Source organism: Schistocerca americana, chromosome 3 (assembly GCF_021461395.2).
Source record: "Schistocerca americana isolate TAMUIC-IGC-003095 chromosome 3, iqSchAmer2.1, whole genome shotgun sequence".
Taxonomy (NCBI): Eukaryota; Metazoa; Arthropoda; class Insecta; order Orthoptera; family Acrididae; genus Schistocerca; species Schistocerca americana.
The window spans coordinates 781,078,216-781,105,122 of record NC_060121.1 but is presented as its reverse complement, the minus strand read 5'-3'; the positions used below and the strand labels follow the sequence as shown (position 1 = coordinate 781,105,122).

The window sequence follows — 26,907 nt, the reverse complement described above, 5'->3', positions numbered from 1 at the left end:
TGTCAAGTCGGTACATAGAATTTTACTTTCGAATTCACTGAACGCTTCACGCATAGCCCTCCTTACGCTAACTTTGACATCGTTTAGCTTCTGTTTGTCTGAGAGGTTTTGGCTGCGTTTAAACTTGGAGTGAAGCACTCTTTGCTTTCGCAGTAGTTTCCTAACTTTGTTGTTGTACCACGATGGGTTTTTCCCGTCCCTCACAGTTTTTCTCGGCACGTACCTGTCTAAAACGCATTTTACGATTGCCTTGAACTTTTTCCATAAACACTCAACATTGTCAGTGTCGGAACAGAAATTTTCGTTTTGATCTGTTAGGTAGACTGAAATCTGCCTTCTATTACTCTTGCTAAACAGATAAACCTTCCTCCCTTTTTTTATATTCCTATTAACTTCCATATTCAGGGATGCTGCAGCGGCCTTATGATCACTGATTCCCTTTTCTGCACATACAGAGTCGAAAAGTTCGGGTCTGTTTGTTATCAGTAGGTTCAAGATGTTATCTCCACGAGTCGGTTCTCTGTTTAATTGCTCGAGGTAATTTTCGGTTAGTGCAGTCAGTATAATGTCACTCGTTGCTCTGTCCCTACCACCCGTCCTAAACATCTGAGTGTCCCAGTCTATATCTGGTAAATTGAAATCTCCACCTAAGACTATAACATGCTGAGAAAATTTATGTGAAATGTATTCCAAATTTTCTCTCAGTTGTTCTGCCACTAATGCTGCTGAATCGGGAGGTCGGTAAAAGGAGCCAATTATTAACCTAGCTCGGTCATAATGTATATAGCAGTTCATGACATCCAGTCTTACAAATTTCACAACTCCGCCATCTCTCTCCCCACACCCACCACTGCTGGCGGCTCACCTCTAACTGCGCAACGCTACGCGCTGTTCACATCCAGCTGCCCAACACTACAACGGCAGACAACAATGCAAACCAACCACAAACTGCACACAGCACAGCCAGTGATTTTCATACAGAGCGCTACGAGGCGTTACCAATATAAAAACCTAAACAGCCTACTTACACATCCTCCAACGACAGGGCAAGCAAGTGTCCTTTTGCTGGGCGCCAGGGCATGTGGGCATACGAGGCAATGAACAAGCTGATAGAGCTGCCAAGGACGCCTGCAGATTACCGGAGGTGACACAATGTTCTATTCCTTTGCAAGGTGTCGTTTCTGTGCTGCAGCGGAAGTCTATGCAATTGTGGGATGAGGAATGGCTGGCGGTGAGGAAAAATAAGCTGCGGTTGGTGAAACCCACCATCCAGCCGTGGTGTTCCTCCTGCCGGTCACCTAGGCGGGACGAAGTGACCCTTACACGTCTTCGCCTAGGGCACTGTCCTCTTACGCATGCCTTCTTACTACGGCGAGAGGAACCCCCGCTGTGTGATGCCTGTGGCGTACGAATCACTGTACGCCACATTTTAGTTGAGTGTGATTTATATCGTTCTGTCGGGGCGGAAGTTGATATTAGTGGGGATCTGTCCTCGATTTTAGCCGATGACGAGGCGAGTGTCAAGAAAGTTTTAAGGTACTGTGATGTTTCTGGGCTTCAGCCTGAAATTTTAGGTTGGAATTGTTAGTGTGTTGCCGAGTGGCTGACCACTCCTTTTTATTCTTGTAATAGGCCAGTTCCAAACGTGTGCTATGTGTTTCATTGTAACCCGTTCCCCTACGTTGTCTTGCAGTTCTCCTCTTTACGTGCTGCTTTCCATTTTGCTACTGTTGACGTGCAACAGTGCCTGTGTAGACTGCCACCTTTAATTTTAGCCTTATTTTTGCACTTGCTGCATTTTAGTGACACTCGTCCGTTTTTGTTTCCGTTCGGGCTCTAAAGACTACACTGTTGAGCGCCCATAACACCATACCATCCATCCATCCATCCTAAGCTCATTATTATAAAAATGAGCATCAGCTGCTTCGCGGCTGCTAACGAACAAATAGGAAGTTACGGCTAGCTAGGCAAGTTTAGATTTGCACTTTTAATAATTTAGTAACTACGTCTTTGTATCACCTGAGGATGTCTCCAGCTTTAGGCGACAAGACTTAGCCACACAAACGTTGCTTACACCACTGTCTAATGCTAAAAAAAGGAAGCCTCCATTATATGCTTATAATTCAGGTGCTTAAGATTTTATTTTACTGCGACGCAACGTATCGTATTGTTACACCGTTAGTGTGTTGTGTAGGCATGGAAAATATACTGTGAAGGAGTTTTTGCCTTTCATAAGCTCGTAATCTACAGAACCTAGATCGTATAGCGGGATCTAAACCTGAGAGGATCTTGCCTTATTCAAACTGCCAAACGACTGTCTTGCGTGTGCCTTACGTATAGGTTATTGTAATGGTAGCGAAAATCTTGCAACAAGTTTAGCTAGCGTGGAACTCGAAGACATTGCAACCGTGCCAGCTCCCGTTTGCCGTCGCCGTCGTGTTGTTAGCGGGTATTTTTAGTGCACTCGTGTAGTAAGTGGATCGGGGACGCACGCGATAGCATCCAGAGGCGGCGGCTGATCGTAAGGTACCTGCACACGCCTTACGTCGGACAATGTGTGAACAACAAGCAATGAAACGCAAGCAACTGGTGGAGTTCTGCTAATCCCAATCGCGTAAGGTGAACTTCGTACCCTAAACTGAGCATTTATTCATTTATTTCTGTTTTGACTTGTAAAAAGAGTTGCGAGAATACGACTGGAAAGAGATTGCTGTTCGTACCGCAAAAATTTTTGAACTGTATAAGATTTTGTGGCTTCCGCTTCAGTAATGCTGCTCATCATAGTGGGTTTCTGCACTCGCATCAAAATGCCTAAAGACTTCAAAAGCGATATTTTCTTGAGTGTACATTTATACAGGGTGTTCCAGGAGGAATAAGCAGTATCCATGGATGACAGACCGACCACCTGAAGCAAAAAAATTCATATGGACATGTGCCCTATTCTGAGTGGTTTCCTAGGTAGAATACATGCAATGTGGATTGTTATGTTTTCTGCATTACTCAATTCATTGTCAGATGTACACATGTACAACAATTAGTAAACATTACAACACGGGTTTTACAAAGCATCTGTTGAATACACGTGTTCGTGGGACATTGATACGTGTAGAAAGTCGCCGTGTGCTGGTAATAGGACTACAGTGTAACATTTCCACAATGTGTTGCTTTTCCTGCACAGGTTGTGAACTACATGTCCAGAACAAAACTGGATATTTGGAAGAATAGGTGTTTCACGCAGTGTGTTGAAAACTGGTAAACACTCTACGATGAGAAATTCAACGTGTCGGAAAGTGCCTACAGTATTTTTGGACAGTAGCAGGAGCACTACCATCGCAGAAACCGCGAACATACATCATACGTGCATACTATTCATTAGTTTTGATGTGTGGCATTTTGGCCAGCGCGTGTACAAACAGTTAACCGAAGCTTCTCTCTGATATACTCTCAATCCCACGCACTTCTTCATTCACAACACACCATGGATAACTGCGATTTCGTTGGACTACTTTAACAACAGAAAGACATCCCGAGCAAAGAGGCTGAAAGCAATGACGTAGGAAGGGCTGGAATAGAACATCCAAGAGGGTGAGTGGGTAAGACATAGACGTGCGTAAGACTAGCCAAAAAACAAATGTGTGTTAAAAGTGTTCTATCTCGGAAACCATTCGCAACATGGCTTATGTCCACATGAAGTTTCATGCTTCAAATAAGTTTTCGTCTTATATCAATGAATATTGGCTATTCCTTGTGAGGACACATGCTTCCATTAATGTAACGTCTTACATGATTTTATACCATGACACACTTTTTTTTTTTCCCCTCGACATTTCAGCGTAACGGCTAAAACCTGGGAGCAAATCCCAACAGTAAGGTTGAAACGTTAAACTGTAAATGATTTAACGTGCCGTAACACCTTTTTATTTTTATTAGTTTTGTAAGTAATTGTCGAACAAGAAAAATATATCGATGAAAGAATTATTTTTTAATAATCGTGGTCCACTTTACGATTCCTGGTTCTTCGTACTGCTATCTAAAATAAATTGTGAATCTGGAAACTCTACATCGTATAGCAGTCTATATTCCACTTCCAGTTTTAGATTGCACAGTTACTTGATAGGTGAGGTGATTCACAAATCAGAAGGCGACAGGACCGTACCATCTCCATTACTACGAGAGCCTACGATCAGAATTTTTTAATTATAACAATACGGCCCAAACCATATAAGATCGATCGATTCGATTACCCTAAACCAAAAAATATTAATTTCAGAATCTTTTCGTGTTACGTTTAATCTGACTGCTGTTTCAAAAATGTCAACAAATTTTGCCGAACTGTATCATAGAAGTATCTCTGATTTTAGTAATGTAGTTGAGTTGAATGATAGCTTTAAGAGACCAAAAAATACAATTTCCAGACACCTGTAGCATAGCGAAAATCTAGGGAACCATTTGAAAAATCGTAGCAGACCGTCTGAAAATCTGTTGTACTAGTAGATTCACGACAATTAAGGCGCAAAAACATTATTACAGAAGAAAATATGAGCACCTTCCACCTTGAGACAGTAAAGAAATTGTTAAAAATTTTCATCGCTCGGTAACAAAGCATTACGTGAGAGGACTTTGAATATAATAAAATAAGTTGCCCAGATACAGAAAAAAACTATTAGACAAATTTAATCACTTGAAAGATGGAATGACGCGCCATGGTCTTCAGCGATGAGCGCAGATTCTGCTTGCACGCAAGTGATGATTGGTTGTGTCCACGACGAAGACTTTGTGAGCGCTGTCCCGTAGAATGCATTCGGCCAAGACACACAGGCACTATGTGGGGTTGAGTGATGCGATATGCAACTCCCGTTCACCTTTGCTGTTTCTTGAGGGGACACTAACCAGCTCTCGGTACGTGCAGAATGTTATTAGACTTGTGTTTTCGCCGTTCTTGCAACAGGAATGTGATGCGTAGTTCCAACAGGATAATGCTCGCCTACACAATGCCCGCGAAGCTCAACGCACTGTGCAAGATCTACGGACTTGTCTCCGCTGCAGATTGAAAATCTCATTCTGGGAGCATCCCCACAGCTGTGGCTAAGCCATGTCTCCGCAATATCCTTTCTTTCAGGAGTGCTAGTTGTGAAAGGTGCGCAGGAGAGCTTCTGTAAAGTTTGGAAGGTAGCAGACAAGGTACTGGCAGAATTAAAAGTTGTGACGACGGGGCGTGAGTCTTGCTTGGGTAGCTCAGTTGGCAGAGCACTTGCCCGCGAAAGGCAAAGGTCCCGAGTTCGAGTCTCGGTCCGGCACACAGTTTTAATCTGACAGGAAGTTCCATATCAGCGCACACTCCGCTGCAGAGTGAAAATTTCATTCTGGATCTAAAGTTATAACAGGAAGGCTCATTTGAAACATAAAACTTCATATCGACGTATGCCCTATTTTGAATGATTTCAGACATATACAACTTATTGGCCGGCCGTTGTGGCCGAGCGGTTCTAGGCGCTTCAGTCCGGAACCACGCGACTGCTATGGTCGCACGTTCGAATCCTGCCTCGAGCATGGATGTCCTTAGGTTAGTTAGGTGTAAGTAGTTCTAAGTTCTAGTCGACTGGTGACCTAAGATGTTAAGTCCCATGGTGCTCAGAGCCATATACAACATATTTATTGACAATTTGTTTTTTGAGCTAGTGGCACGCACGTATGTCTTACCCACGGAATCCCAGTGACGTTTTATTCTAGCTCAGCCTATTTCGTTGCTTTCAATCTCTTTGCTAGGGATGTCTTTCTGTCATTAAACTAACCTACTGAACGCGCAGTTGTCCGTGGTATGTTGAGTGAAGTAATCAGAGGGATTGAGAGGTTATCAGATAGGAACATCGGTTAAATGTGTACGTGCGCTGATAACGCTAGTGAGTATACAGATATGGTGTATGTTCAGTGCTTCTGCGATGGTAGTTCTCCTGCCGCTGTGTAAGGGTACCGTCGACGCTTTCCGACACGTCAAATTCCGATCGTAGGGTTTACGGCGTATTGCGTGAAACAGGTATTTCTCAAAGGTCCCATTTTTCTTCTGAGCATGTAGTTGAACAACCTGTGTAGGGACAGCTGCACATTTTTGAAACGGTGCAACGCAGTCCTGCTACAGGCACTCGGCGATTTTCTGTGCTTCGAGGTGAATGTGTGTAAAACATACATTTTCAGCTGATTCTTTGTAAAGCGCGCATTCTAAAGTTTATCAAGTAACACACACGTGTAAACCTGGCACTGTAGGCTTCGGAATAATAGAGAAAAATGTATATTAAATGGGTTCTGTCTCTGAATCTTTCAGAATAGGGCTTATGCCCATACGAAATTTTCTTGCTTCAAATGATCGTTCCTGTCATACACATTAATATTGACCATTCCTCCTGGGACACCTTTTATAAAAGAAAAGCTAGTGTGATACCAGCACATACTCCAGTTACAGTAGTTGGATGATGAATTATCCTTAGATGCTACGTCCTTTGCCGCTTAGCTGGTACTATGTTCATCCAATCAAATGTAGCCAAGCGTGCTAAGTACGAGGTGCATTCAAGTTCTAAGGCCTCCGATTTTTTTTCTAATTAACTACTCACCCGAAATCGATGAAACTGGCGTTACTTCTCGACGTAATCGCCCTGCAGACGTACACATTTTTCACAACGCTGACGCCATGATTCCATGGCAGCGGCGAAGGCTTCTTTAGGAGTCTGTTTTGACCACTGGAAAATCGCTGAGGCAATAGCAGCACGGCTGGTGAACGTGCGGCCACGGAGAGTGTCTTTCATTGTTGGAAAAAGCCAAAAGTCACTAGGAGCCAGGTCAGGTGAGTAGGGAGCATGAGGAATCACTTCGAAGTTGTTATCACGAAGAAACTGTTGCGTAACGTTAGCTCGATGTGCGGGTGCGTTGTCTTTGTGAAACAGCACACGCGCAGCCTTTCCCGAACGTTTTTGTTGCAGTGCAGGAAGGAATTTGTTCTTCAAAACATTTTCGTAGGATGCACCTGTTACCGTAGTGCCCTTTGGAACGCAGTGGGTAAGGATTACGCCCTCGCTGTCCCAGAACATGGACACCATCATTTTTTCAGCACTGGCGGTTATCCGAAATTTTTTTGGTGGCGGTGAATCTGTGTGCTTCCATTGAGCTGACTGGCGCTTTGTTTCTGGATTGAAAAATGGCATCCACGTCTCATCCATTGCCACAACCGACGAAAAGAAAGTCCCATTCATGCTGTCGTTGCGCGTCAACATTGCTTGGCAACATGCCACATGGGCAGCCGTGTGGCCGTCCGTTAGCATTCGTGGCACCCACCTGGATGACACTTTTCGCATTTTCAGGTCGTCATGCAGGATTGTGTGCGCAGAACCCACAGAAATGCCAACTCTGGAGACGATCTGTTCAACAGTCATTCGGCCCACGCTACTACCTCTGAAAACACTGAATACGTTTTTATCACCCTATGTATGCTCGATGGAAAAATGAAAAAATCTTGTGGCGTAGAGCTTTTCAAAAATGATGGAAACTTATTTATGGATATTTAGTGTCAAGTTCATAGCACTGTAAATAGCTTAAGTTTTCATCGATCCCATGGAAGCGCTAAATGGGTTTCTATTCAGTCTTCATAACAATCATAATAAATAGCGCAGCATTTTGAAACAATGAAACTAATTGTGATAATTAAGGTTTTATTCCACTAAAAATGTTTCGTACGGGCTGTAATTCACGAACTTCGCGTTGCGGTGTTGACTAGGCAGCACTAAAGCCTATATACACAGAGATTTGAAACGTGACGCCAGAGCAGCACTTCTAGCTTATTATCTGGTGCACGGATAAAGTGAGTACGATTTCTGTATGGCTATACATTTAATATGGAATAATGAACACCGAATAAAGCAGTGTATAAGTTGGGCGTACGCATCGCACACGTGCTCGATGAGCGTCGGAGGGACGGGCAGGATAGTTCATTCGCTGAATGTCCTCTCATTCCAAGAGGTGCTCCACTTGCACTGTTCGATGCGATCACGCATTGTCATCCTCAACAATTAAGTCAGGACCGAATGCACCCCTGAAAAGACGCACTCGGGGAAGGTTGTAACATTATGTGATTGCCCTACCATTTTAAATCATTCACTAATCGAGCAGTCGCTCGGCAACAGCTACAGTTAGCAAACAACGTCCTGTGACGTGACGTGTTTATTGTGGAAGCGCCGTCAGAGATACAGTGAGCTACTGACTTTGAAAGCTGCTGCGCGAAAGGCGGGCAGAAGAAGAGCATTTTTACACATCCTTTTGATGTACGAGATATTCTCGATGAACAGTTACTCATTCTTCTGTTTCTCGTAATTTGTGTCTGCCACTCATTTCTTGCCACCGTATTATTATTGTTTAAAAAATATTACTTTAGTGTAATGTGAAAGTGCCATACTGCATAGCAGTAGATTCATGTGAGAAGCTATATTGTGCGGCGTGTATCTGGAAACGTTAAAAGATGTAAGTTCGTTATATATCGACTGCCATAAATTCAAAGTTAAATGGAACTTATGTATGGACTAATTATTTAGTATAGAACCTATGTCTCACTACTTCATGACCGTACGTATTTAATTTTCTTTCATGTTTCTGCAAATTTCGATGGTTCAGAGTCACAAGTTGTTTCGTCGAAATCGGACGGAAGTTGCATACGGCGAGATAGTTTTTCCGCACCTTATTCTACTGCTAAATGCATTCTAAACTTCGGTCTCTTAGGAAATTCATGTTGAGCTATTCAAAGACAATTATATTTTCAATAGTAATTTAGCCCTGACCAGTAAAGGTATTCAAAACCACTACAATAACTAGTCTATTGGCCTACAATACAATATATATCATTATGTGCTTTTCTCTGCAAATATATTTCCACCGCCGATTATAGCTGTATGTTAACGCACAAAAGTAAATGTATTGTTATAAGGTGTACAGTGTCACAATAGCATTCAGCGGTGAGTACCGCGTTCAAAGATTTGAAGGTCAGTACGCCCACGCATTATGCCTCCCCACGTCATAGCACTAGGATTACCAAAACGGTCATGTTCGACAGTGTTCGTGGGTGATAGCATACGATTACGGATATTACAAGAAATGTAATGAAAGGTAGGAAAGTATCTTTGCTTACCAAGGCTGACAGGGTACAAATCGTAAAATCTCCGAGCAGGCTACGTCATCTACGTCTACATGATTACTCTGCAATTCACATTTAAGTGCTTGGCAGAGGGTTCATCGAACCACAATCATACTTTCTCTCTACCTTTCCACTCCTGAACAGCGCGCGGGAAAAACGAACACCTAAACCTTCCTGTTCGAGCTCTGATTTCTCTTATTTTATTTGGATGATCATTCCTACTTATGTAGGTTGGGCTCAACAAAATATTTTCGCATTCGGAAGAGAAAGTTGGTGACTGAAATTTCGTAAATAGATCTCGCCGCGACGAAAAACGTATTTGCTTTAATGACTTCCATCCCAACTCGCGTATCATGTCTGCCGCACTCTCTCCCCTATTACGTGATAATACAAAACGAGGTCCTCCGTCAATCCCACCTGGTAAGGATCCCACGCCGCGCAGCAATATTCTAACAGAGGAGGAACGAGTGTAGTGTAAGCTGTCTCTTTAGTGGACTTGTTAAATCTTCTAAGTGTCCTGCCAATGAAGCGCAACCTTTGGCTCGCCTTCCCCACAATATTATCTACGTGGTCTTTCCAACTGAAGTACTAAATCGCTCCAGGCAAATGCCGGGATGGTTGCTTCGAAAGGGCACGGCCGACTTCCTTCCCCGTTCTTTCCTAATCTGATGAGACCGATGACCTAGCTGTCTGGTCTCCTTCCCCAAACAACCCAACCCAACCAACTGAAGTTGTTCGTAATTTTAACACCTTGAATTGACAGCCTTGAGAATTGTACTATTTATCGAGTAATTGAATTCCAACGGATTTTTTTTGGAATTCATGTGGATCACCTCACATTTTTCGTCATTTAGCGTCAACTGCCACCTACCACACCATACAGCAATCTTTTCTAAATCGCTTTGCAACTGATACTGGTCTTCGGATGACCTTACTAGACGGTAAATTAAAGCATCATCTGCGAACAACCTAAGAGAACTGCTCAGATTGTCACCCAGGTCATTTATATAGAACAGGAACAGCAGAGGTCCCAGGACGCTTCCCTGGGGAACACCTGATATCACTTCAATTTTACTCGATGATTTGCCGTCTATTACTACGAACTGCGACCTTCCTGACAGAAAATCACGAATCCAGTCGCACAACTGAGACGATACCCCATAGGCCCGCCGCTTGATCAGAAGTCGCTTGTGAGGAACGGTGTCGAAAGCTTTCCGGAAATCTAGAAATAGAAACGTTCAACTCTGAGGACGAAGGTGAGAAGTACAAATTGACAAAATTCAAAAGCTTTGTTGAAAACGCTTTATACAAATGTGTGCGGAGCAAGATTTTAAGAGATGGGAAAGACCCACCTCTCACCATGTGAGGGTACGTCAAGAATCGGTATTTAAACTGAATTTGCTCTCATCCTCATTGGTCGAGTCTGTCCTTTTTGCAACATCCCCAACGGTGCCGCCGGCGTACGGGTGTCAGTGAAAACAATGCGTTAGTAGTCGGGCACTGTGGAGCGTGAAATTGCTTGCCTGTAGTCCTGTTAAATGTGGTTAAAATTGCATCCGATGTCTGACCTGGATCCCATCTTGCCTGTTGCACACTCTAGAGGTCATTTTGCTACTGTGGTTGACCTTGGTCGGCTACCTCCTCTCCTGCGGGTAGCAGAGCCTGTGTTTTGGAACGCTCTCGTACGTGTGAAACAATGCTGTCAGCGAGGCCAAACTCCTGGGCTACACTCGTCGCACATAGTTCTTCTTCCATTTTCCCAACGATTCTTCCCCGTTGTAACAAAGATCACCACCACAGTGCAACGTAACCTCTCACTGACTGATAGTCTCTTCCTGTCCCTTAAACTGCCACGTGTTGCGGAGCCGTCTCTTATTGGGAGCTGTAGTGACGCAGACCTCACGCCATATGACATCCAACTTCCTGTGCACGACTGGGAAACCTCTGTCAAGAAGCTGCCGCGATTTCATTCATTTCCACCGAGTAGTTAATATGTTACATTATTTCGCCTATCTCGTTATTAAGTTCTGCAGAACAGTGTAAGAGGATATGGTCAATTGTGGAAGAGAGAGCCGGGCGCAGAGTGAGTGCTCAACACATTATGTCTCTCTTGTCAATAGTGTGCAAATTAAATCAAAACTTTACTGGCACAGCTCTCTTAAAAACCTGATGTTTCGATAGAAGTGTATTTCATATGCACGTACATGAAACTACCAAAGTTGAAATTGAATCAGTTATTAAATCACTAAAGTGTGCAAATTCCCATGACTATGATGGAATACCTAGTAGGATTATAAAGATCAATACAATATAAATTAATGGTATACACAGTCACCAGTGCAATGTCTTTCAGGTGTGACCAATTTCCTGACAGGTTCAAACAGTCGCTAGTGAAACTACCGTCTGAAAAGGAATATATATATATATATATATATATATATATATATATAACAGCTATGGACAGCATACAACTTAAGACTTAAGGTGTTTCTTTTTCTTCCGTTCTTCCCAGTACTACTTCATTTTCTCGCCAACTGCTCGTCTCTGCTCATCTGTCCACAGTCTCTTGGGTCGAGGTTTTGGCTCATCTTCTTCATAGTTTGCGTTTTCTATAAGTAGCCTTAAGTTATTCTTGTCACGTATTATTTCTTCTGTAACACCTATTTTGTTGGCGTCTTTCTTTACTGCGTCTATCCATCCTACAGTTTTTTTCAGCTTACTAACGTAATTAAAAAATTTTCTTTGTAATCCGTGTTTCTTCCATTCTTTTTAAATGTCCATAAAATTATAGCCGTCTCTTCCTCATTGTATCTGTGATCTTTTCTGTATTTTTGTATAGGTCTTCATTTCTCCTTTTAATCCACCTATTTTCCTTGTTTTTCTCAGGACCTATAATTTTTCTTAATATTTTTCTCTCTTTTTTCTAGTTCTCTTAATTCGCCTTTCTTATTCAATGTTAGGCACTCTGATCCATACGTTGCTTGTGTCCTAATAACTGAATTATAATGTTTAATCTTCGCTTGTATGGATATTGATTTCTTATTGTAGTAGTTTTGTGTTAATTTATATGCAAATTCTGACTTTTTTATTCTTTATTTGTTATGTTATCCGGTCCATTGGCTTGGATCCACTCCCCCAGGTATTTGAATCTATCAACACTCTTAATTTTTCCATACTTTGGTTTCATAAACTTTTCTGTATTATGTTTGTGTTCTATATACTCGGTTTTTTCATACTATATTTTTAGCCCAGTCTTTTCAGCAATCTCGTGTAACAGATCAAGCATAACTGTTGCGTCTGTTCGGTTTTCAGTTATCAATGCCATATCATCTGCAAAGGCTAAACATTTCACTTCAAATTTGTTCTTTGCTTGGCCCATGCTTATGCCCTTTGTGCCTCTGTTTTTTAATGTGTTTTCCCATGTTTTTACTATTTTATCTAAAACCAAGTTAAAGAGAATTGGGGACAGTCCGTCTCCTTGTCGAACTCCTGTTTTAATTTTGAATGGTTCAGAAATTTCGCCTTGAAACTTAATTCTTGATGTTGTATCTGTGAGCGTTTGTTCAACAACTCTTCTGGTGTTTTCATCTATCCCTGATTCATAAAGTATCTGGAATAGTGTTTGTCTGTCAACTGAGTCGTAGGCCTTCTTGAAGTCTACGAAAGTAACTACTGTATTTTTATTTTGTATAGCTCTCACTCTCAAAATTATATATATATATATATATATATATATATATAATACAGGGTTATTACAAATGATTGAAGCGATTTCACAGCTCTACAATAACTTTATTATTTCAGATATTTTCACAATGCTTTGCACACACATACAAAAACTCAAAAAGTTTTTTTAGGCATTCACAAATGTTCGATATGTGCCCCTTTAGTGATTCAGCAGACAATAAGCCGATAATAAAGTTCCTCCCACACTCGGCACAGCGTGTCCCCATCAATGAGTTCGGAAGCATCGTTGATGCGAGCTCGCAGTTCTGGCACGTTTCTTGGTAGAAGAGGTTTAAACACTGAATCTTTCACATAACCCCACAAAAAGAAATCGCATGGGGTTAAGTCGGGAGAGCGTGAAGGCCACGACATGAATTGTTGATCATGATCTCCACCACGACCGATCCATCGGTTTTCCAATCTCCTGTTGAAGAAATGCCGAACATCATGATGGAAGTGCGGTGGAGCACCATCCTGTTGAAATATGAAGTCGGCGCTGTCGGTCTCCAGTTGTGGCATGAGCCAATTTTCCAGCATGTCCAGATACACGTGTCCTGTAACGTTTTTTTCGCAGAAGAAAAAGGGGCCATAAACTTTAAACCGTGAGGCATCCAGAAGCTTTAAACTGCGCATACCATCGCCGAATGGAGTTAGCAGTTGGTGGATCTTCGTTGAACTTCGTCCTGAAGTGTCGTTGCACTGTTATGACTGACTGATGTGAGTGCATTTCAAGCACGACGTACGCTTTCTCGGCTCCTGTCGCCATTTTGTCTCACTGCGTTCTCGAGCGCTCTGGCGGCAGCAACCTGAAGTGCGGCTTCAGCCGAACAAAACTTTGAGTTTTTCTACGTATCTGTAGTGTGTCGTGACCATATGTCAATGAATGGAGCTACAGTGAATTTATGAAATCGCTTCAATCATTTGTAATAGCCCTGTACATACAGGGTGTCCCAGCTATCTTGTCTACCCAAAATATCTACATCTAACTCTTCAGGCTTTCCCGGCGATCTAATGACATCTTGGGTTGTCGGGTGTTCTGCCGGATATCAGCGTCGTACTTGCACGATATTTCGGTCACGTAGCTCGAGACCTTCATCAGGTGCGACCTGAGACTGCTCCTCGAGTGGACCTGGTCCAGTATTTATGCCTATGGACTTCCCCCTCCACCAACGGCTGCAGGCGCTTCCTCTGTGGTCCGCGCCCATTCCCTGTGACCTGCTGGAGCGTTGCTGCTCCGTTTTCCGTCCGCTGCGGTTCTAGGTGTTCCCTCTGCGGTCCGCGCCCACCAAACCCGCTCCTGGGGGTTTCATCTACGGTCTGGGGTACCAGGCGTTCCCCCTGCGGTCCGCGCCCGCTCACTGCGACCTGTTGGAGCGTTGCCGCTCCGTTTTTCATCTGCTGCGGCTCTGGATGTTCCCTCTGCGGTCCGCGCCCACCAGTCCCACTTCTGGGTGTTCCATCTTCGGTCTGGTGCTCCTGGCAGTCCGTCAGGGGCTCGTTTACCATCTCCATGTCTCTGGTTCTTCTGTTTGTGTAGTGTTGCAGCTGGCCCCGTTGCTCCTTTAACAATTCCAAAGCCGGATCCCAGGCTCTGCTTAGCTGGTACCCTGTGTCACGATTCATAAGATCGTCAGCCATTTTAATCTCAATCGATTCTCTTATGACACTGTCCCAAAATCTGGGTGTTTGTGCTAGAATCTTGGTATCCTCATACTTCATGGCATGATCTAGCTCTAGACAGTGTTCAGCAATGGCTGACTTAGTCACCTGTCTTAATCTAGTGTGCCTCTGATGTTCTTTGCACCTGATCTCCACAGTTCTTGTCGTCTGGCCAATGTAGGACATGCCACATTGGCAAGGTATATTGTAAATCCCTGGTTTTCGTAACCCCAGGTCGTCTTTGACACTCCCCAGCAGTCCCCCGATCTTGTTGGATGGACAGAAAACACACTTGATATTGTGTTTACGCAGGATCCTACTGATTCTGGCAGAAATAGAGCCAGCATAGGGCAGATATGCCACCTTCCTTGCTTCATCTTGGTCTTCTTCAGGAACCTGTGGTATAGTGGCTGGTCGGAGTGCCCTCTCAATTTGTCTGTCCATGTATCCATTCTTGGAGAAAACTGTTTTGAGACGTTCTATCTCTATGGGTAGATTCTCTTGGTCTGATAGGGCACGTGCTCTGTGGACCAAAGTCTTCAGAACCCCATTCTTCTGTGCAGGGTGGTGACAACTGCTGGCCTGCAGATATAAATCAGTGTGTGTAGGTTTTCGGTACACACTGTGGCCAATTGATCCATCTGCTTTCCTCTGGACTAGTACATCCAGAAATGACAGCTGGCCATTCTTCTCCAGTTCCATGGTGAACTTGATATTTGGGTGGCATGAGTTAAGATGTTCAAGAAACTCATTGAGCCTGTCCATCCCATGTGGCCAGATCACGAAGGTGTCATCCACATACCTAAAGAAGCATGTGGGTTTAAATGTGGCTGTCTCCAATGCCCTCTCCTCAAAACTCTCCATAAACATGTTGGCAACCACAGGGGACAGTGGGCTGCCCATAGCTACACCTTCAGTTTGCTCATAATATTGGTTTCTGTACAGGAAATACGTGGATGTCAGTGTATGACTGAACAGGTCCAACAGAGCACCATCAAATTTCTCTGCAATCAGTTCTAGTGAGTCCTTCAGTGGGACCCTGGTGAACAGCGATACCACATCAAAACTAACCATGATGTCCGAATCTGTGATGTGCAGTTGCTTGAGGCGTTGCGGGAAATCTTCTGAGTTGCGGATGTGGTGAATACATTTCCCCACATATGGAGCCAGGAGACCTTTCAGGTACTTGGCTGTTGTGTACGTAGGTGCCCCAATATTACTGACAATAGGACGTAGGGGCACACCCTCCTTGTGTATTTTAGGCAGACCATACAGTCTGGGTGGCACTGGCGCTTTTTCCCGTAGTTGTCTGATGATCTTATCGGGCATTCCTGTTTCCTTCAAGAGAGCACTAGTCTTCTTGGCCACCTTGTCCGTGGGGTCACACTCCAGAATTCTGTATGCAGGGTCCTCCAGAAGTTGGCGTACTTTCTCATCATAATCCACTCGCTGCAAGATGACAGTGGAGTTGCCTTTGTCTGCTGGCAGTACCACAATGCTGTTGTCTTCCTGTAGTTTCTTGAGTGCAAGCCTCTCCTCGGTTGTGATGTTCGATTTCGGCGGCCTGGCCTTGGTGAGGGCCCTGCAGGTCTCTCGGCGGACTTCCTCTGCCACATTAGGTGGAAGTGTGGCTGCAACTTGCTCTACTGCACTGACGAAACCTGAAATGGGTACGTTTCTAGGGGTCATAGCAAAGTTGAGACCCCTGCTGAGTACCTTTAAGGTTGTATCATCAAACTGTATGCCACTCAGATTCGTCACCATGCGTGTCTCTTCCATCTGCTGTAGTTTCTTGCTCATGCGGTCAAACTTTGCAGATTGGCAAGATGAGGCATTCCTTCTAGCACACTCAGCTAAAGACCAGGAGGCACGGTCTACCCAATCCCAATCTTCTCTTGTTAAGGAAGCTGCCATGTACAGATGAATGTGTAACAGCTCCCTGGCCACAACATCTAACCTGTGGCGCATATCTCGAATCCTCTCTCTCACCAGTGCCATGCTAGCTCTGCGTTTTATCTTGTTCGCCGCTCTGGAGTTGATGTGATGTTTAATTCTGGCAAATACTGGTACCACTTCTCCATCTCGACACCTCAGCAAAAAACTGAGAGAACTCAGCATCTTCCCTTTCTTCTGCCGTAGCTTGTCCAGCTTCTTGATATTCTGATACATCTCCTCCCCGTAGAGACTTTTGATGTAACTCTTCAGGCTTTCCCGGCGATCTAATGACATCTTGGGTTGACGGGTGTTCTGCCGGATATCAGCGTCGTACTTGCACGATATTTCGGTCACGTAGCTCGAGACCTTCATCAGGTGCGACCTGAGACTGCTCCTCGAGTGGACCTGGTCCAGTATTTATGCCTATGGACTTCCCCCTCCACCAACGGCTGCAGGCGCTTCCTCTGTGGTCCGCGCCCATTCCCTGTGACCTGCTGGAGCGTTGCTGCTCCGTTTTCCGTCCGCTGCGGTTCTAGGTGTTCCCTCTGCGGTCCGCGCCCACCAAACCCGCTCCTGGGGGTTTCATCTACGGTCTGGGGTACCAGGCGTTCCCCCTGCGGTCCGCGCCCGCTCACTGCGACCTGTTGGAGCGTTGCCGCTCCGTTTTTCATCTGCTGCGGCTCTGGATGTTCCCTCTGCGGTCCGCGCCCACCAGTCCCACTTCTGGGTGTTCCATCTTCGGTCTGGTGCTCCTGGCAGTCCGTCAGGGGCTCGTTTACCATCTCCATGTCTCTGGTTCTTCTGTTTGTGTAGTGTTGCAGCTGGCCCCATTGCTCCTTTAACAATTCCAAAGCCGGATCCCAGGCTCTGCTTAGCTGGTTCCCTGTGTCACGATTCATAAGATCGTCAGCCATTTTAATCTCAATCGATTCTCTTATGACACTGTCCCAAAATCTGGGTGTTTGTGCTAGAATCTTGGTATCCTCATACTTCATGGCATGATCTAGCTCTAGACAGTGTTCAGCAATGGCTGACTTAGTCACCTGTCTTAATCTAGTGTGCCTCTGATGTTCTTTGCACCTGATCTCCACAGTTCTTGTCGTCTGGCCAATGTAGGACATGCCACATTGGCAAGGTATATTGTAAATCCCTGGTTTTCGTAACCCCAGGTCGTCTTTGACACTCCCCAGCAGTCCCCCGATCTTGTTGGATGGACAGAAAACACACTTGATATTGTGTTTACGCAGGATCCTACTGATTCTGGCAGAAATAGAGCCAGCATAGGGCAGATATGCCACCTTCCTTGCTTCATCTTGGTCTTCTTCAGGAACCTGTGGTATAGTGGCTGGTCGGAGTGCCCTCTCAATTTGTCTGTCCATGTATCCATTCTTGGAGAAAACTGTTTTGAGACGTTCTATCTCTATGGGTAGATTCTCTTGGTCTGATAGGGCACATGCTCTGTGGACCAAAGTCTTCAGAACCCCATTCTTCTGTGCAGGGTGGTGACAACTGCTGGCCTGCAGATATAAGTCAGTGTGTGTAGGTTTTCGGTACACACTGTGGCCAATTGATCCATCTGCTTTCCTCTGGACTAGTACATCCAGAAATGACAGCTGGCCATTCTTCTCCAGTTCCATGGTGAACTTGATATTTGGGTGGCATGAGTTAAGATGTTCAAGAAACTCATTGAGCCTGTCCATCCCATGTGGCCAGATCACGAAGGTGTCATCCACATACCTAAAGAAGCATGTGGGTTTAAATGTGGCTGTCTCCAATGCCCTCTCCTCAAAACTCTCCATAAACATGTTGGCAACCACAGGGGACAGTGGGCTGCCCATAGCTACACCTTCAGTTTGCTCATAATATTGGTTTCTGTACAGGAAATACGTGGATGTCAGTGTATGACTGAACAGGTCCAACAGAGCACCATCAAATTTCTCTGCAATCAGTTCTAGTGAGTCCTTCAGTGGGACCCTGGTGAACAGCGATACCACATCAAAACTAACCATGATGTCCGAATCTGTGATGTGCAGTTGCTTGAGGCGTTGCAGGAAATCTTCTGAGTTGCGGATGTGGTGAATACATTTCCCCACATATGGAGCCAGGAGACCTTTCAGGTACTTGGCTGTTGTGTACGTAGGTGCCCCAATATTACTGACAATAGGACGTAGGGGCACACCCTCCTTGTGTATTTTAGGCAGACCATACAGTCTGGGTGGCACTGGCGCTTTTTCCCGTAGTTGTCTGATGATCTTATCGGGCATTCCTGTTTCCTTCAAGAGAGCACTAGTCTTCTTGGCCACCTTGTCCGTGGGGTCACACTCCAGAATTCTGTATGCAGGGTCCTCCAGAAGTTGGCGTACTTTCTCATCATAATCCACTCGCTGCAAGATGACAGTGGAGTTCCCTTTGTCTGCTGGCAGTACCACAATGCTGTTGTCTTCCCGTAGTTTCTTGAGTGCAAGCCTCTCCTCGGTTGTGATGTTCGATTTCGGCGGCCTGGCCTTGGTGAGGGCCCTGCAGGTCTCTCGGCGGACTTCCTCTGCCACATTAGGTGGAAGTGTGGCTGCAACTTGCCCCACTGCACTGACGAAACCTGAAATGGGTACGTTTCTAGGGGTCATAGCAAAGTTGAGACCCCTGCTGAGTACCTTTAAGGTTGTATCATCAAACTGTATGCCACTCAGATTCGTCACCGTGCGTGTCTCTTCCATCTGCTGTAGTTTCTTGCTCATGCGGTCAAACTTTGCAGATTGGCAAGATGAGGCATTCCTTCTAGCACACTCAGCTAAAGACCAGGAGGCACGGTCTACCCAATCCCAATCTTCTCTTGTTAAGGAAGCTGCCATGTACAGATGAATGTGTAACAGCTCCCTGGCCACAACATCTAACCTGTGGCGCATATCTCGAATCCTCTCTCTCACCAGTGCCATGCTAGCTCTGCGTTTTATCTTGTTCGCCGCTCTGGAGTTGATGTGATGTTTAATTCTGGCAAATACTGGTACCACTTCTCCATCTCGACACCTCAGCAAAAAACTGAGAGAACTCAGCATCTTCCCTTTCTTCTGCCGTAGCTTGTCCAGCATCTTGATATTCTGATACATCTCCTCCCCGTAGAGTGTCAAAGACGACCTGGGGTTACGAAAACCAGGGATTTACAATATACCTTGCCAATGTGGCATGTCCTACATTGGCCAGACGACAAGAACTGTGGAGATCAGGTGCAAAGAACATCAGAGGCACACTAGATTAAGACAGGTGACTAAGTCAGCCATTGCTGAACACTGTCTAGAGCTAGATCATGCCATGAAGTATGAGGATACCAAGATTCTAGCACAAACACCCAGATTTTGGGACAGTGTCATAAGAGAATCGATTGAGATTAAAATGGCTGACGATCTTATGAATCGTGACACAGGGAACCAGCTAAGCAGAGCCTGGGATCCGGCTTTGGAATTGTTAAAGGAGCAACGGGGCCAGCTGCAACACTACACAAACAGAAGAACCAGAGACATGGAGATGGTAAACGAGCCCCTGACGGACTGCCAGGAGCACCAGACCGAAGATGGAACACCCAGAAGTGGGACTGGTGGGCGCGGACCGCAGAGGGAACATCCAGAGCCGCAGCAGATGAAAAACGGAGCGGCAACGCTCCAACAGGTCGCAGTGAGCGGGCGCGGACCGCAGGGGGAACGCCTGGTACCCCAGACCGTAGATGAAACCCCCAGGAGCGGGTTTGGTGGGCGCGGACCGCAGAGGGAACACCTAGAACCGCAGCGGACGGAAAACGGAGCAGCAACGCTCCAGCAGGTCACAGGGAATGGGCGCGGACCACAGAGGAAGCGCCTGCAGCCGTTGGTGGAGGGGGAAGTCCATAGGCATAAATACTGGACCAGGTCCACTCGAGGAGCAGTCTCAGGTCGCACCTGATGAAGGTCTCAAGCTACGTGACCGAAATATCGTGCAAGTACGACGCTGATATCCGGCAGAACACCCAACAACCCAAGATGTCATTAGATCGCCGGGAAAGCCTGAAGAGTTACATCAAAAGTCTCTACGGGGAGGAGATGTATCAGAATATCAATAAGCTGGACAAGCTACGGCAGAAGAAAGGGAAGATGCTGAGTTCTCTCAGTTTTTTGCTGAGGTGTCGAGATGGAGAAGTGGTACCAGTATTTGCCAGAATTAAACATCACATCAACTCCAGAGCGGCGAACAAGATAAAACGCAGAGCTAGCATGGCACTGGTGAGAGAGAGGATTCGAGATATGCGCCACAGGTTAGATGTTGTGGCCAGGGAGCTGTTACACATTCATCTGTACATGGCAGCTTCCTTAACAAGAGAAGATTGGGATTGGGTAGACCGTGCCTCCTGGTCTTTAGCTGAGTGTGCTAGAAGGAATGCCTCATCTTGCCAATCTGCAAAGTTTGACCGCATGAGCAAGAAACTACAGCAGATGGAAGAGACACGCACGGTGACGAATCTGAGTGGCATACAGTTTGATGATACAACCTTAAAGGTACTCAGCAGGGGTCTCAACTTTGCTATGACCCCTAGAAACGTACCCATTTCAGGTTTCGTCAGTGCAGTGGAGCAAGTTGCAGCCACACTTCCACCTAATGTGGCAGAGGAAGTCCGCCGAGAGACCTGCAGTTCCCTCACCAAGGCCAGGCCGCCGAAATCGAACATCACAACCGAGGAGAGGCTTGCACTCAAGAAACTACGGGAAGACAACAGCATTGTGGTACTGCCAGCAGACAAAGGGAACTCCACTGTCATCTTGCAGCGAGTGGATTATGATGAGAAAGTACGCCAACTTCTGGAGGACCCTGCATACAGAATTCTGGAGTGTGACCCCACGGACAAGGTGGCCAAGAAGACTAGTGCTCTCTTGAAGGAAACAGGAATGCCCGATAAGATCATCAGACAACTACGGGAAAAAGCGCCAGTGCCACCCAGACTGTATGGTCTGCCTAAAATACACAAGGAGGGTGTGCCCCTACGTCCTATTGTCAGTAATATTGGGGCACCTACGTACACAACAGCCAAGTACCTGAAAGGTCTCCTGGCTCCATATGTGGGGAAATGTATTCACCACATCCGCAACTCAGAAGATTTCCTGCAACGCCTCAAGCAACTGCACATCACAGATTCGGACATCATGGTTAGTTTTGATGTGGTATCGCTGTTCACCAGGGTCCCACTGAAGGACTCACTAGAACTGATTGCAGAGAAATTTGATGGTGCTCTGTTGGACCTGTTCAGTCATACACTGACATCCACGTATTTCCTGTACAGAAACCAATATTATGAGCAAACTGAAGGTGTAGCTATGGGCAGCCCACTGTCCCCTGTGGTTGCCAACATGTTTATGGAGAGTTTTGAGGAGAGGGCATTGGAGACAGCCACATTTAAACCCACATGCTTCTTTAGGTATGTGGATGACACCTTCGTGATCTGGCCACATGGGATGGACAGGCTCAATGAGTTTCTTGAACATCTTAACTCATGCCACCCAAATATCAAGTTCACCATGGAACTGGAGAAGAATGGCCAGCTGTCATTTCTGGATGTACTAGTCCAGAGGAAAGCAGATGGATCAATTGGCCACAGTGTGTACCGAAAACCTACACACACTGATTTATATCTGCAGGCCAGCAGTTGTCACCACCCTGCACAGAAGAATGGGGTTCTGAAGACTTTGGTCCACAGAGCACGTGCCCTATCAGACCAAGAGAATCTACCCATAGAGATAGAACGTCTCAAAACAGTTTTCTCCAAGAATGGATACATGGACAGACAAATTGAGAGGGCACTCCGACCAGCCACTATACCACAGGTTCCTGAAGAAGACCAAGATGAAGCAAGGAAGGTGGCATATCTGCCCTATGCTGGCTCTATTTCTGCCAGAATCAGTAGGATCCTGCGTAAACACAATATCAAGTGTGTTTTCTGTCCATCCAACAAGATCGGGGGACTGCTGGGGAGTGTCAAAGACGACCTGGGGTTACGAAAACCAGGGATTTACAATATACCTTGCCAATGTGGCATGTCCTACATTGGCCAGACGACAAGAACTGTGGAGATCAGGTGCAAAGAACATCAGAGGCACACTAGATTAAGACAGGTGACTAAGTCAGCCATTGCTGAACACTGTCTAGAGCTAGATCATGCCATGAAGTATGAGGATACCAAGATTCTAGCACAAACACCCAGATTTTGGGACAGTGTCATAAGAGAATCGATTGAGATTAAAATGGCTGACGATCTTATGAATCGTGACACAGGGTACCAGCTAAGCAGAGCCTGGGATCCGGCTTTGGAATTGTTAAAGGAGCAACGGGGCCAGCTGCAACACTACACAAACAGAAGAACCAGAGACATGGAGATGGTAAACGAGCCCCTGACGGACTGCCAGGAGCACCAGACCGAAGATGGAACACCCAGAAGTGGGACTGGTGGGCGCGGACCGCAGAGGGAACATCCAGAGCCGCAGCAGATGAAAAACGGAGCGGCAACGCTCCAACAGGTCGCAGTGAGCGGGCGCGGACCGCAGGGGGAACGCCTGGTACCCCAGACCGTAGATGAAACCCCCAGGAGCGGGTTTGGTGGGCGCGGACCGCAGAGGGAACACCTAGAACCGCAGCGGACGGAAAACGGAGCAGCAACGCTCCAGCAGGTCACAGGGAATGGGCGCGGACCACAGAGGAAGCGCCTGCAGCCGTTGGTGGAGGGGGAAGTCCATAGGCATAAATACTGGACCAGGTCCACTCGAGGAGCAGTCTCAGGTCGCACCTGATGAAGGTCTCGAGCTACGTGACCGAAATATCGTGCAAGTACGACGCTGATATCCGGCAGAACACCCGACAACCCAAGATGTTATCTACATCTACATCCACATTTCTACTCCGCAAGCCACCCAACGGTGTGTGGCGGAGGGCACTTCACGTGCCGCTGTCATTACCTCCGTTTCCTGTTCCAGTCGCGTATGGTTCGCGGAAAGAACGACTGTCTGAAAGCCTCCGTGCGCGCTCTAATCTCCCTAATTTTACATTCGTGATCTCCTCGGGAGGTATAAGTAGGGGGAAGCAATATTTTCGATACCTCATGCAGAAACGCACCCTCTCGAAACCTGGCGAGCAAGCTACACCGCGATGCAGAGCGCCTCTCTTGCAGAGTCTGCCATTTGAGTTTATTAAACATCTCCGTAACGCTATCACCGTTACCAAATAACCCTGTGACGAAACGCGCCGCTCTTCTTTGGATCTTCTCTATCTCCTCTGTCAACCCGATCTGGTACGGATCCCACACTGATGAGCAATACTCAAGTATAGGTCGAACGAGTGTTTTATAAGTCACCTCCTTTGTTGATGGACTACATTTTCTAAGGACTCTCCCAATGAATCTCAACCTGGTACCCGCCTTACCAACAATTAATTTTATATGATCATTCCACTTCAAATCGTTCCACACGCATACTCCCAGATATTTTACAGAAGTAACTGCTACCAGTGTTTGTTCCGCTGTCATATAATCATACAATAAAGGATCCTTCTTTCTATGTATTCGCAATACATTACATTTGTCTATGTTAAGGGACAGTTGCCACTCCCTGCACCAAGTGCCTATCCGCTGCAGATCTTCCTGCATTTCGCTACAATTTTCTAATGCTGCAACTTCTCTGTATACTACAGCATCATCCGCGAAAAGCCGCATGGAACTTCCGACACTATCTACTAGGTCATTTATATAGATTGTGAAAAGCAATGGTCCGATAACACTCCCCTGTGGCACGCCAGAGGTTACTTTAACGTCTGTAGACGTCTCTCCATTGATAACAACATGCTGTGTTCTGTTTGCTAAAAACTCTTCAATCCAGCCACACAGCTGGTCTGATATTCCGTAGGCTCTTACTTCGTTTATCAGGCGACAGTGCGGAACTGTATCGAACGCCTTCCGGAAGTCAAGAAAAATAGCATCTACCTGGGAGCCTGTATCTAATATTTTCTGGGTCTCATGAACAAATAAAGCGAGTTGGGTCTCACACGATCGCTGTTTCCGGAATCCATGTTGATTCCTACATAGTAGATTCTGGGTTTCCAGAAACGACATGATACGCGAGCAAAAAACATGTTCTAAAATTCTATAAGAGATTGACATCAGAGATATAGGTCTATAGTTTTGCGCATCTGCTCGACGACCCTTCTTGAAGACTGGGACTATCTGTGCTCTTTTCCATTCATTTGGAACCCTCCGTTCCTCTAGAGACTTGCGGTACACGGCTGTTAGAAGGGGGGCAAGTTCTTTCGCGTACTCTGTGTAGAATCGAATTGGTATCCCGTCAGGTCCAGTGGACTTTCCTCTATTGAGTGATTCCAGTTGCTTTTCTATTCCTTGGACACTTATTTCGATGTCAGCCATTTTTTCGTTTGTGCGAGGATTTAGAGAAGGAACTGCAGTGCGGTCTTCCTCTGTGAAACAGCTTTGGAAAAAGGTGTTTAGTAATTCAGCTTTACACGTGTCATCCTCTGTTTCAATGCCATCATCATCCCGTAGTGTCTGGATATGCTGTTTCGAGCCACTTCTGATTTAACGTAAGACCAGAACTTCCTAGGATTTTCTGTCAAGTCGGTACATAAAATTTTAATTTCGAATTCACTGAACGCTTCACGCATAGCCCTTCTTACGCTAACTTTGACATCGTTTAGCTTCTGTTTGTCTGAGAGGTTTTGGCTGCGTTTAAACTTGGAGTGGAGCTCTCTTTGCTTTCGCAGTAGTTTCCTAATTTTGTTGTTGTACCACGGTGGGTTTTTCCCGTCCCTCACAGTTTTACTCGGCACGTACCTGTCTAAAACGCATTTTACGATTGTCTTGAACTTTTTCCATAAACACTCAACATTGTCAGTGTCGGAACAGAAATTTTCGTTTTGATCTGTTAGGTAGACTGAAATCTGCCTTCTATTACTCTTGCTAAACAGATAAACCTTCCTCCCTTTTTTTATATTCCTATTAACTTCCATATTCAGGGATGCTGCAACGGTCTTATGATCACTGATTCCCTGTTCTGTACATACAGAGTCGAAAAGTTCGGGACTGTTTGTTATCAGTAGGTCCAAGATGTTATGTCCACGAGTCGGTTCTCTGTTTAATTGCTCGAGGTAATTTTCGGATAGTGCATTCAGTATAATGCCACTCGATGCTCTGTCCCTACCACCCGTCCTAAACATCTGAGTGTCCCAGTCTATATCTGGTAAATTGAAATCTCCACCTAAGACTATAACATGCTGAGAAAATTTATGTGAAATGTATTCCAAATTATCTCTCAGTTGTTCTGCCACTAATGCTGCTGAGTCGGGAGGTCGGTAAGAGGAGCCAATTATTAACCTAGTTCGGTTGTTGAGTGTAACCTCCACCCATAATAATTCACAGGAACTATCCACTTCTACTTCACTACAGGATAAACTACTACTAACAGTGACGAAGACTCCACCACCGATTGCATGCAATCTATCCTCTCTAAACACCGTCTGTACCTTTGTAAAAATTTCGGCAGAATTTATCTCTGGCTTAAGCCAGCTTTCTGTACCTATAACGATTTCAGCTTCGGTGCTTTCTATCAGCGCTTGATACTTTACCAACGCAGCTTAGACATTTGACAATCACAATACCGATTGCTGCTTGGTCCCCGCATGTCCTGACTTTGCCCCGCACCCGTTGAGGCTGTTGCCCTTTCTGTACTTCCCCAAGGCCATCTAACCTAAAAAACCGCCCAGCCCACGCCACACAACCCCTGCTACCCGTGTAGCCGCTTGTTGCGTGTAGTGGACTCCTGACCTATCCAGCGGAACCCGAAACCGCACCACCCTATGGCGCAAGTCGAGGAATCTGTAGCCCACACGGTCGCAGAACCGTCTCAGCCTCTGATTCAGACCCTCCACTCGGCTCTGTACCAAAGGTCCGCAGTCAGTCCTGTCGACGATGCTGCAGATGGTGAGCTCTGCTTTCATCCCGCTAGCGAGACTGGCAGTCTTCACCAAATCAGATAGCCGCTGGAAGCCAGAAAGTATTTCCTCCGATCCATAGCGACACACATCATTGGTGCCGACATGAGCAACCACCTACAGATGGGTGCACCCTGTACCCTTCATGGCATCCGGAAGGACCCTTTCCACATCTGGAATGACTCCCCCCGGTATGCACACGGAGTGCACATTGGTTTTCTTCCCCTCTCTTGCTGCCATTTCCCTAAGGGGCCCCATTACGCGCCTGACGTTGGAGCTCCCAACTACCAGTAAGCCCACCCTCTGCGACTGCCCGGATCTTGCAGACTGAGGGGCAACCTCTGGAACAGGACAAGCAGCCATGTCAGGCCAAAGATCAGTATCAGCCTGAGACAGAGCCTGAAACCGGTTCGTCA

At 45.8% G+C, this 26,907-nt stretch overlaps 1 protein-coding gene across 6 annotated transcripts in view; it reads left to right on the top strand.

The window, feature by feature from the left end:
• LOC124605815 (deoxynucleoside triphosphate triphosphohydrolase SAMHD1) overlaps positions 1-26,907 on the top strand; it is a 355,281-nt gene that overhangs the window by 159,010 nt on the left and 169,364 nt on the right. The window contains exon 1 of one of the 6 annotated variants that reach the window (XM_047137724.1): positions 2,482-2,614. The exons of 3 other annotated variants lie outside the window; for them this stretch is intronic. The gene's annotated coding sequence lies outside the window, so the exon portion shown is untranslated. Of the gene's footprint in view, positions 1-2,481; positions 2,620-5,947; positions 6,035-26,907 lie in introns of those variants that run through there. 2 more of the 6 variants (XM_047137723.1, XM_047137727.1) reach the window with 2 other exon arrangements.